At 45.6% G+C, this 13058-nt stretch overlaps 1 protein-coding gene across 8 annotated transcripts in view; it reads right to left on the bottom strand.

Annotated features, from left to right (window-relative positions):
* Window positions 1-13058, bottom strand: part of caskin1 (CASK interacting protein 1) — a 69524-nt gene that overhangs the window by 48469 nt on the left and 7997 nt on the right. The window lies entirely within an intron of this gene.

Genomic DNA, 13058 nt, shown 5'->3' with positions numbered 1-13058 from the left:
GAAGTACCCATTCTGTTGCAGGCTAAGATGAGTTATTCATGCAATCGTGAAATGACAGCGTCATCAATACAAACAATGCACGTAAATATAATATAACACAATCTTGTGATTTAGACCCGGGAAGTGTATGATTTAATAAAAGAATATTATACAATCATCCCATCCCATCATCTATACTAATGATCCTGAGTGGCGGGGGGGGGCTGAAGCCTATCCCGGCTGTGATTGGCCGAGATGGGGTTCACCCTGGACCAGCCAATCAGAGGCCCACATATAGAGACGTTTATGCATTTATGTTATTGAAAGACATACAACCGTACACTCTTTGACTGACAGCTTATATAGAGACAAACAACCATTCACTTCCTCATTCATATATTACGTACAGGCATGCAAACATTCACCCTCTCATTCATTTCTGGGCAATTTAGGGTTTCCGATGCACGATGGGAGGAAACCGGAGAACCTTGAGAAAGCCTCCCGCCTCCCGCCAATAAGAATCGAACCAGCGAGACCGCCAGGCTGGAGAGCTTGTACTAACCCTTGGCGTAGTCATCCTTAACTCAGCCATGGGGAAATGACAGTATTCTTGATGTGTTTTAACATAACAACAACAACAACGACAACCATTTTCACGCCACATTCCTCATCTCTATGGACTCTCACTCTGTCATCCATCGGCAATCGTACGTGGACGTCTCCTCTCTCCATCTCCTGCCGCCCACCCCTTCTCTCTGGTTCTCTTCTGTAACCCTGCAGTGTGGGATCGCCGGGTACCATCGAGGAATATTGTGATTAATTGCCGCATTTAGACCGTGAGAGGAGGAGAGGGGGAGGCGAAAAGAGAGATATATAGAGGGACGGGAGGAAAAAGATGTAGCTGATGTGATTTTTTTTTTTTTTTAAGGCTCTTCACATAAAGCTTTGTGATGTTAATAATGGAATGGTGTGTGTGTGTGTGTGTGTGTGTGTGCAAGAATCTGTTTGGCCTTGAAAAATCTGCGACTGCACAGCATGGAGAGGGGAGGTAGAGGAAATAAGCGGAAATAAAAAGAGGAGGGCAGACACATTAGGGTACATGAAGCTCCACAAGCCCCTCGATGCCTGACTGTCACTCAGCGATTCCCCCCAGCACCGTACGCTTTCCCCAGCCGCGACTCTCGATGATGACCCCGGCCCGACGTGGACGCTCAGACATTACGGGAGGGAAAGACAAGAAGGCAGAAATTCAGAAGTCAAAGTCACCCCGGTATCTGTGGGCGTCCCTCTTACTGACGGAGAATACCGTGACTGGACTGAAAGCGAAGTGACAAAGCACATATTTGGCGAGCTAGCGAGTGTTTTTTTTTTTTTTTTTTTCTTCATTTTCCGATAGTTATCTGGATATTTCCTTCTGGGAATGCCTCGCCGGCTTCCAAGATAGAAAGATAAATTAAATTACAAATGTCATATTGAAATATCTTGTTCGCGGTGAGCGGTTTCCACTTTCTTCCCGCAGTCCAAAAACATGCGGTTATTGGGGATCCTAAGTTGCCCAGATGGCTGCACGACGGAAAATAAGGCACAAATAAACAAGTGAATGGCTAAATGTGTCTATATCTATTGATGGGAATGAATAAATGGTCAAAAAGGTGCTTTAAAATAAAACCCAGCTGATTATCGCTGATCTGTCTCCAGGTCCGAAAAATGACACCTTTTCAGGAAGACCGTCATTATTTTAAGTTTTTCAGAAGACGCCAAAACACAAACAGATGTCGACGATGGAGTTGATTTCAGCCACAATAAAATCTTTGTCCAAAAAAAAAAAAATGACACGGGCGATTATTTTAAGAGGACGATGAATTGCTGCACGGCCCAGCAGCCCCGCCTCTCCTCGGCGTCCTCCTCTTTCCAACCGTCTCTTCTTCCTTCCCTCTTTTTTTCCCTCCATTATTCCATCCCTTCCGAACAGGGTGAATCCCCATCGCTCTTCTCGTCTTAGCCGGCTTCTCTGTTCTGCTCCTCTGACATCCCCCCCCACCTCCCTGCTCTTCGGAGCAAGGCTTTGTTATCTTCCACTTTCAGGCTCTGGAAAACCACCAGAACATGTGTGTGCGTGCGTGTATGTGTGTGTGTGTGTCCCTCCGCCCAACCCACATATGTGTAGTACAATGAAGCACCAATTCAACATGGCCGCCGTGTTGCAAGAAAGACCGGCGTAGCTAACCAATTAAAATTGACCCGCCAGCCTCTTTTAACCACCCGTTTGATCTGGTTAACAGCCGTTTCCACGCGGGGAGGTGATAATACACGGAGAACACCAGCCGGATGACGTACGTGCTGCAGATCCCGCTGTGTTTTTATTCAAATCGGTTCAAATCAAACAACTCTTGTAAGCATCTGAGGGAGAGCCTGTGTATTTGCTCGAAAGGTCATTCAAAAATAAGTTTTTTCTACTATATGAAAAATATGTTATCTGTATTTTTGGAGCACTTTTGCAATGCATATTTTTTTTTCAAACCTCTATTCAGTCGGCGAAGGAATCCCGTGAATCCATCCCAGAATAGTCTGTAGGTGATAGCTGTAGCAATTCTTGCAGGAAAGGTGCTAACGGGAAGAGGTCACACTGACGGCTGTGACATCACAAAAAAAACAGGACGCCTCAATTTTTAGTCGTGTTGAACAATTGATTGTGGAATACGCGTGCGCGTGGAATGCACGTGCGTGTCGACTCACGCGCACGTGACGGAAACATCGAAAGCCCCTCAACTCAAGAGAGGCTCTGACCTGACTCCCAATATAGCTCCCGAACCGGAGCCGCCTGCACCAATTCAATGCCGGGTTTCTTCTTCTGTGTGTGTGTGTGTGTGTGTGTGTGTGTGTGTGTGTGTGTGTGTGTGCGTATGTACGCGTGCACATGTGTCTGCAGAAATGAGCGTACTGCTGAATATCACTGATTATTGTGCAGATCACTTAGCCAGCAGTAAATTACCCTGCTGTTACACATATAATTACCAGAAGAAGTGGTTATGCGTGTGTGTGTGTGTGTGTGTGTGTGTGTGTGTGTGTGTGTGAGAAGGAGAACGCGAGGCAGGTTGTGATTTCCAAAGAATCCTATTAATCAAACATATATCATTACACCGTGTTCAGGTAAATGCGCGGTTGAACTTTAACAAAACTACTTGATTACGACATCTCTCGTCTCTTTTATCGGTACTTTAGGCAAATTCCTTCGGAATTCTGGGTAATTTTTGCTTGTTTTACAGCCGCCTCCTGCAAATGCACAGGCGGTTCTTTACATCTGGATCATTTCCTCTACATCATCTGGATTCCTGGATCATTTCCTACCTTTTATATAGGAAAGATTTTCTCAAGTTGTTTTTTTTGTAAAGCAACAATTCTGTGGAGAGAACGCAAGAATCATTGCATTAAATAAAATCATAATAATAAGACATAATAATAATGAGGGAGTGAATGGTTGTATGTGTATGATGTGTGACTGAGAGGGTGAATAGTTTTATGTCTCTACCTGTGAATGACTCAATGGCGAGAAAATTCAAAATATGAAACATTAAACTCTATCTAATAGGAAGAAGGTGAGGATTTCAGGGGCTTATTTATAGTCGCTCACACAACCTGCCTGCGGTGATATGGACAGAAAGGAGAGCTGATGGTTCTCTGAGGTGGATCCTTTTTCCACCCTTACTGTCCGTTTCGGTTCGATTTGATCGGACGCCGCGCTTTGGGGATGCATCCTCCAGAAAAGGCGCGCGGCGGATGGAAACACGGGGTGTTAAAATGAACAGAGGAGGGAAAGAGATGGAGCAATTACAAGAAGGTGCGCCTGTCTCAGCGTGTAAATGTCATGTGTCAAAACAAAGACTGTGTGTGTGTGTGTGTGTGTGTGATCTGGATCTATTCCAGTTGTCTAAACACACACGGGGTTATTTCTGTCGGATTTGCTGTGAAACGGGGACGCGAGCGAGCAGACCTGGGCGAGGAGGGCATGACAGAGGGAGGGGGATGGATGAATAAAAGTCGGGACGGACGGAGGACGGGAAGAAAGGGATGAGCAAAGGTCATCGCGGCGGCAGGGGATGAGAAGAAGCCGCTGAGATGAAAGCGTCGGCTGATGAACGCGGCCGGCATCCGTGCCTCGATGAAGCCGCCTCGCTGTTACAACACCGTTATTCCGATTCTGACTGATTTAAATAGGTCGTGTCTTGATTTTGGTCGGATTCGTGAATGTGAAATTGAGCAAAACGTGGCTTTAAAAGATCAAGGAGTCGGAGGATTTCAGGTCAACAGTCCGGAGCAACGGAGAGTGTGGAAAAGAGGTGAAGAAATGGGTTCTGGACTGTCGGCCAGACACCGGTGACACCGGCGATGCTGCAGATGAAGATGTTGAGGTTCTCTTTAGGAGGGACCAGGATAGAGTGGATCAGGGATGAGTCTATCAGAGGAACAGCACGTGAAGGTCAGAGAAGCCGGACTGAGATGGTTGGGTCATGTTGGGAAAGGAGGGAGAGTGAATGTATTGGTAGACGGACGCTGGAATTGGAGCTTCAAGTCTCGAGGAAGACCAAAGAGAAGATTTATGGATGTAGTCAGAGAAGACATGAAGGTAGTTGGTGTGAGAGAGGAGGATACAGAGAATAGGGTTAGATGGAGGAGGTTGATTCGCTGTGCTAAATGGCTAAAGGAGAAGAAGAAGCAAACCTGGCTTTAAGAACAAAGGCTGTTGAAGCATTTTTCTTTTCTTTTTTTGCGGGGGAAGAAAGATGTCTTTTTGGAGAACCTACTCTGTCAATAAGGTGTCTCTCTGAGATCTGAGTCAAGATTCCAAGCACAGATTTTAGCAGGTAGGAGAACCTTTCCAAGATCTAGACTGAGAGGAGGAACCAAGGACCGTGGACCTCAGCTCCCTGAGCCGCTCCGAAAAAGGGTCTTTCACACTTCCGCGGGAACTCATAGGTGTTTGATAATTGGTGGAAGTCATACGTCACGCCATTAAGCAGACACTTCTTGCGGAGCACCATTTTCAAAGAATCGGTCTGAACCGCTGAGAAACAGACCGACGAGCCCGCCTGCTAAGCACAAAAGAGGTTCAAGGGCTCGCGGCCAAACATCAAGATTTTTACCACGAATACATTTTGAGTTAGCTAACAGTTGGATTCCTCACACAGGAAAGCAATGAAAATCAAAACACTTGAACCCGTCTGATGCGAAAAAACCGAATAGTTCCCCCTGGAGTTGGCTAGTTCCGAAGTGGATGTTCTTGAGTCGGTAGATCTTTTCCGTCCGATAGCTTCTCAAGATAACTCAACCGTGAGCTCAACGTTCACCGGGCGAATCGGGGACGGCGGGTTGTTTTGGTTAAACCGGTCCCGAGGCGATCGGGCCTCTGATGGATGGAAGCAAAAAAGAAATATATGTGTGTTTTCTTTGCAGATGAGAGCAGGAATACAAGAGCGTTCATGTTGAAAGAGCCGACCTCCATCTCTCTCTCTCTCTCTCTCTCTCTCTCGCTCCGTCCGGATCGCCAACCCTCTCAATGCGTCTTTGTGCATCGCCTGTTGACAATGAACGCCCCGGCCTGTTGCGCCGGCGGAGAGAAGACGCCGCGCGATCCCCGCAACGCCGCTGTCCCACTTTATCAGCACAGGGAATAAACCCATACCATTTTACAAGAACAGAAACAGGAAGTGCAGCGAGTGTGTGTGTGTGTGTGTGTGTGTGTGTAAGTGTAGAGTTACATTGAGAACAATAGCCTCATTGTATTTGTGTCTGCAGCTCTTGTCTGCCTGGCGTTGATAGTCCCAGCGTGCACTGAACACATTACCTGCCTCTTCGCTGCCATTTTGCTCCATTTCATGGCTTTTTCAGATGAAACTTTTTTTTTTTTTTAAACAAGTTAAGCACAAACGTCGCGCTCGTGACTTAACTGTTGTTCTTCAAGCGCAGGGATGCGTTACGTAACAATCACAGAGAGCTGCAAGAATAAAAGAGCACTGCTCCTTGCTTCCTTCTTGACCGGTTTAGACGGACAAAAGTGCAAACAAGGATGAAAAAAACTAAAATATGGATGAGCCCGAAGATGTATGTGGCAGTGTGTACCTCCAAGACTGGAACTATTTCTCTCACTTAAATATAACTGAAACCACTTTCACACACAAAACACCTACAAATCTAGCTTCTTTTTTTTTTTTGCAACGAATGAAATAAAAAAACAAAATGTGATACAGTGGCTCCTTCTGCTTCTGCATGGGTTTTCTCCCAGTTTCGCCGGTTTCTTTCCACAGCCCAAAAACATGCAGGAGCTCCATTGGAGACCTAAAATCAGGCGTCCCCAAACTTTTTCCTGCAAGAGCCAAATAACTTCTCCCTTCTCTGACGGGGGGGGGCAGTTTGTAACAAAAAGTGTGACGATCGCAGAGGTGTCTAAATGTAAACATTTATTGTTTTCCAGAAAGCCACACATAACCAGAAATTAACCCTTTCTGGGATCTTGACAGAGAAAAAAAATCAGAAAATAAATAATAACATTATTAATGACTAATGTCTTTGTCTCATCTCTTGACAGATGAGACAAACCGCCTTTTCTTTGAATTGAACAAAAAATAATTGTTCTTCACTGCAGGTCAAATACCCTGCATTCTGAATCTATTTTTCTCCTACCTAATCTTTTTGCCATTAATCCATGTTATTTGACAGGGGTATGCCCAGGATTTTTTTTTTTTGAGGGAGGGGTTTCAGATTAGACTGCAGAAGGGTGGAATAGAATGTTACGTTCTGTGCACGTACAAATCACGATTACGTGGCCAGATTGAAAAAAAAAAAATCATAATGCATTTCTGGTATCATTCGGGGACCGGGCAAAATGTGGAGGCGGGTCGAATCCGGCCCCCGGGCCGTAGTTTGGGGACTACTGCCCTTAATTGTCTATATGTGGTGAGAGAGTTTGTAGTTTTCTTTTTTACAGGGTGAGAGATTGAATGGTTTTATCTCTATATAATGTGTGAATGGTTGTATTTCCCAATCAGAGTCAGGTGATGTACATCTTACGGTGAGTCTGTGTTACCACAGCGATCCTGGGATATGCTGGCGTCCGCAAAAAAAAAAAAAAAAAAAAAACGCAGCCGGAAGGATCCTATGGCGCTTCTTCACGCCAGACATTCTGACTTGTTTAAGCAGGGAACTTTATAAGCGTAAATAACAATGAATGGAACCCCAGACCATTCAAACAAGCGATCCTCAACTACACCGAGCTCGACTCAACAAGTTCCCCGTCCCGATCTCCCGCCCACGCTGGCATTCGGCCCCGCGACCGCGGTAACGCAGATGATGCGATCAAAGCTGAGGTCGAGTGTAGGCCGAACGGGGGGGATTTCCCCCGTCCTCTTTGAATGGATGGGAAATGAGTGAGAGTGGGGTGGGGGGGCATGAAAAAGAAGGGATGTGATTGGAAAATTTTTTGGGAAGGCACCCCTGGAGAGAGAGGTGGGGGGGAAGGGGGGTGGACAGCGAGCGGGGCCGGAACGACGGCGCGAGATGATGAAAACGGAGGAGAGGGAACGGTGAGATTCAAAGAGAGGAGGGGATAAAATAAGGAAAAGAAAGTGCTGAGATAAAACAAAAAACAAAAACAAAAGAGAATATATAATAGCCAGTGGGCCTGTGCATGTGCTGCGCTAATCCATATTGTCAGATTACACTCTAATCCCATGATAAAACGCTCTCTCTCTCTCTCTCTCACACACACACGCACACACACACACACAAAAGCTCAACACGACAATGCACTAAAGTCTATGCAGTAGTTGCTCCAGAAATGTCCACTATACGTGCAGCGACTCCAAAGAAGAGATAAATGGAAGCTGTGCAAAAATGAGGTAAGAACAGAGCAGCGATTTGGTGTCGGTACACTCCGGACACACACACACACACACACACACACACTCACACACGCACACGCACACACACACTGTGTCCTGCACATGTGGTACAGCTACAGCCAATAAGCAGGTACCTCTACTTTGTAGGCTACCTGCATCTTATTGACCCAAAGTGAACTTATTAGTGATTATGGATTTAGATTATGATAGTTATTACAATAATTATTATTCTTTTTATTATCATTATTATTAGTAGTAGTATCAGCAGTAGTGTAACAATAATATTAATCATATTATCATTATAATCATTACTATTATTTATTGTTAAATTACAACATGATTTATTCAACTAAAAGTTTTCTATGTTTAGTGCCCACTGTGTTTTGTGAAGGGAGATTAATGTGTCTGCAATTTGTGTACAAGTGCAGGCGCACTCTCGCAGACACACACACACACACATGCAAACACACACACACACACACACACACACACACAAAATGCAGATGTCGGAGCATCAGACAGCCTTGGCTGGATACAAGTGTCCTATTTCCTCATGTTTCAGGACAAGTGTGTGTGTGTATGTATGTATGTGTGTGTGTGTGTGTGTGTGTGTGTGTGTGTGTGTGTGTGTGTGTATCCCCCCTTCTTATGCCCCAGCCAGGGAGAGGGAAAGCAGAAGCAAGCATCTTGGGTCCCAGTTGTCATCTCGGGCGGAGCGTCACTGTGAGTAATCGCCTTCACCGGTTCCCAGAAAGCATCCCACGCTGATTCATTGTGCAGACAGAGGCGGGGCTTGGCAGTGTGTGTGTGTGTGTGTGTGTGTGTGTGTGTGTGTGTGTTTGCGTGTGTGAGCGGGGGGCAGTTGAGAGAAATGTTTTGCACCTGACAGACTGTCAACATGGACTTTTACCGCATGCAACTCATCGAGCTCCGTACCCACTTCCTTTCAGCCAAACATGTAGTTTTATAACTAAATGCAAATTAAGGATGATGACATTTTATTTTATTTTCAAACCCGAATAGTTCAGTATTATTACGCAGGTGTAATATTTGAGAATTGTGTATTCTCTCTTTTTTTTTTTCCAGATATAGCATGTTAGCCATCTTTGTTTACCATCGCCTCACTTTGGGTCGGGTTGGATTACAGGCTACCGTCACCAGCGCCGGTCTCTCAGTGGCGCCGCTAGAAATAAAATTCTGAAAACAGGCCGAGACACACTGCTGAGAAAACCTGCTGATTTTCAAAATGGAATAAAATGCGCGGAACAGATGCCCGACTGAGCATCACTTTGGCGCGCGGACTGGATGAGTGTCAGCCAAAGATCCACAGATCATCATCCATGAGCAGGGAGCAGTTAGATTTAGAACTTGGAAAACGACACAGCCAATGAAACTATATCAGATAGTCTGCAATCAATATTTATTCATTCCTTCATTATCTATACCGCTTATCCTGCAGCCAGGCTTGCGGGATTGCTGGCGAGAGGCGGCGTTTACCCCGAACCACTCGCCAGTCCGTCATAGGACCACTTATAGAGACATACAATCATTCACACGCCCTTCGGAGATGTACAACATTTCAATCATTTAGAGACAAACAACGATTCACTCTCTCGTTCACTCCTTCAAACACTCTTTTATTTGCAGAGCAGCGACTGAAATATCTAGAAAGCGCCTTAATATCATCATGTAGTGATCTCTAGTGGCAGTAGAGGGTGCTGTTGTTGCCGTTGGAGACCATGTTACGTTATGGGACTTTTAATACGTAGTCTCAGCATAAACGCTGAGGTAAAACAGATATAAAAAAATGATGAGTGATGAGATCCACCATCTCATTGGTGGAGCCAAGCGTAGCCCGATCTGTTAGGAAATGCTCAACGAATGAAAACTGGGATGCTACTTCTAATCCCGAAACTCGACCCCGAAACTTCATATCCGACCATTTCACCCCTACAAGCAGAAGTTTTCAAGTCACGCATTTTCTTTGTTGTGTGTGTGTGTGTGTGTGTGTGTGTGTGTGTGTGATCGATCACATGTCTTAGCATGAGGTCTGTGGTGACTTAGCAGAAAACCTGAGAATGAACTGAAACGCGTCAAAAACGGTATAAGGGTAAGGTTCGCGCTATAAAAACCGCACCATTTGATCCCCCCTGTTTTTGTATTTCTCTCTCTCAGACTCCCGTCTTTTTTTTTTTATCAGAGGGGAGGACGGCGGTTTGATATGCTCAAGTTTTCCCAGCTGCTCGGAGGATCGGATTCAGACGGTCTGAAAGTCATCCAGTCACAAGTTCGACGATCATTTCTAACCAGGAGTCTGAACACATACTTGAGGGGATCGGAGCTTCCTGGAAATAAAATCTGACCCACATATCTCCCTCCAGATCAGCAGGAGAAGCACCGGCGGCTGCAATATCTATGATTTATCCGCACACAACTCGTGTGTGTGTGTGTGTGTGAGCAACGCACCTATGTTGCCGAATTTAGACGAAGGCGAGGGAATATCAAAACACTAGCAGCCGGTTACCTTTTAGCAAAATCATACCGTATAACATTTAGCGAAATGAGATGCCGCATCTTGTTCCAGAGGATTGTTATCTGCCCGTGTACATAATATCAGATAGAATAATCCCAAGGCGAGAGAAACATAAACGTATCAGAGGGCACGTACAGGAGATGAAATCTGCTGCTGTGTGGGCAGCAGTCCAACAACATCTGCTCGACTGCTGGATCGCACACACACACACACACACATCTACACACAGCGCTAATGGGCAATAGTTTAACTGCAATGCAAAACGCCGCTGACAACACATGCTAGACATCATGGTCAAGAGGAGAGTTAGGAGAATATTGTGATATTTAGCATGACGATAATATAGGAGGTGGATGGAGCACTGGTTGGCTGCCTCACAGCAAAAAGGTTCCCGGTTCAATTCCAACGATACCATTCATAGGAGACCCTAAACTGACCAGAGAATGGTTGTGACTGATGAACTCCAGCCCAATGATAGCTGGGTTTAGACCCCAGCATCCCCTGCGATCTGACTGCAGGATGAGCAGTGTAGCTAATGAATGAATGAATATTGTAGGACACCAAGATGCTTTCTAGTCCTGCGTTAACCCTGACACCGGCAATAAAAAGAGGAGGAAGAAAAAATCAAAACGGGGAACTGTATTTTATATAAATCACCAAACGGTGTTTGTCTTTAAGGGACATGAACTTCTGCAGAAAACGTAGAGATATAATTAAAAATGGGCTGATTACTGAGGTATCACGATGGCATCTGTTGGTGCAACGAGAGCAAATATTGGTTTATCCATACACTTTTCCTCATCCATCCATCCTCTGCCGCTTATCCTGCAGACCAACATTAACGTGTCTTACAGAGACATGCAACTATTCGCTCTCGCATCACACCACATATATACCAGTTCATCCACACATCTGGACAATTTGGGGTCTCCAGTGTGTGTTTTCGGACCGTGGGAGGAAAACCTGTGCGAGAACATCCAAACTCCATGCAGAATCCAAGCGGGGACCTTCTTTCTGCGAGACAGAAGCGCTAACCGCTATGCCTCTATGCCGCCCCCTCATAGCATTTTCCAACATTTAATTATTTGAACACTGCGTGCCAGGGAATGAAATAAACACAGATTTGAAATGAAACAAGAGTCCGAATGTGCTGAGAAATGCCAAAAAGCCAGGAGGGCAGGGGGGTTGCGCCACGGTGAACTGCCGCCCTCGGGGTCTGTGCTCGTTTTGTGTCGCGAGTCTGTTTTTAGCGTCCGCTCACATGCAAAGAGCTACGGCATTCATTGAGAAACTCCCAAGGCGACTCTGAAATGTATTCGCAGCGGGTGCAGGGCGGGGCTTCCGGAGCGCCTCCCAGCCGGGGTTACAGTGCAACCTTGTCCCGGCCGTGTTAGTTTAACTTTAGGTGCTGAGACCGAAAAAAAAAAATCTTTAATTTCATGCCTTTATTGGCAGCTCAGACTCCAGTCTGAAGCTGCGCTTAATATTGTGAGTCCAGGGCGTGAGCGGAAAATTCCTGTCCGGTCGCAGCTCTGAAGCAGCTCTTGAGAGGACACACACCTCTGCAAGCTGACACACACACATGCACACACTTGGGCTTGTATATGCAGCCACTGTATTAGTTACATGAAATGTTTATAATGAACACACCCCTTCATCACACACACTTACGCTCTCTCTCTCTCTCCCCTTCGCTGACACACACTCACACACATGCACACACTTAGGCTTGTTTATGCAGTCACTGTATTAGTTACATGAAATGTTTATAATGAACACACCCCCCTTCATCACGCACACACACACACACAAACACTTACACTCTCTCTGTCTCCTTCGCTGACACACACTCACACACACACAACATAGTAACATATGCAAATCTCCTGTCTGCTGAGGATATTTCACTTGAGGCAGTATCAATGATAACTTTCTCACTTTCTCTGTGTGTATGTATGACTGTGTGTGTATGTGTGTGTCTGAGTGTGTGCGAGTGTTTGAGTGTGTATTTCAGCAAGGGAGAGAGTGCACAAGTCAAGTGTGTGTGTGTGTAAAATGAAGAGGTGCATTCTCTATTAACTTTTGGTCCCCCACTTTATTGCCCAAATTCCACTTCCATAATCAACACAAACACACACACACACACACACACACACACACACACACACACACACACACACACACACACACACACACATACACACACACACACACACACACACACTATTAACATGGATTCCAACACAGTCTGTACCATTCTGTGCCAGTCCTGTGATAGGGGACGACTGTCTGCATGTGTGTGTGTGTGTGTGTAATCCAGTACAGTAGCTTGTTAATGCCAGTTAATCAGCACTGATTGAGCAAAGGGGGTCCAACCAAATCTCTTGTGGGTGGTCTTTCTATCCAGATCCCCCAAAACTCCTGCTGTCTCCCCATGCATGGTTCCCCCTTAGCATAGAAATAACATGCACAAATCATACATTTAAATATTTACATGCTAGCACTTCAATTCTAGGCAATTTTCTGTGATTCTGCAGGTGTTGCCATGCTAGTAGTTAGCATTCTAACTAGCATTCAACACTGTAAACGAACCCCGCTCCCCTCCCAAGAGACCCCGACGACAAACTCTGCATGGAGACCTCTGACCGGCC

This window comes from Fistularia commersonii, chromosome 23 (genome assembly GCF_037954325.1).
Source record: "Fistularia commersonii isolate RoL2024-O1a breed Wild chromosome 23, RoL_Fcom_v1.0, whole genome shotgun sequence".
Taxonomy (NCBI): Eukaryota; Metazoa; Chordata; class Actinopteri; order Syngnathiformes; family Fistulariidae; genus Fistularia; species Fistularia commersonii.
The sequence above is the reverse complement of the archived record's forward strand: the minus strand, read 5'-3'. Positions and strand labels throughout refer to the sequence as shown.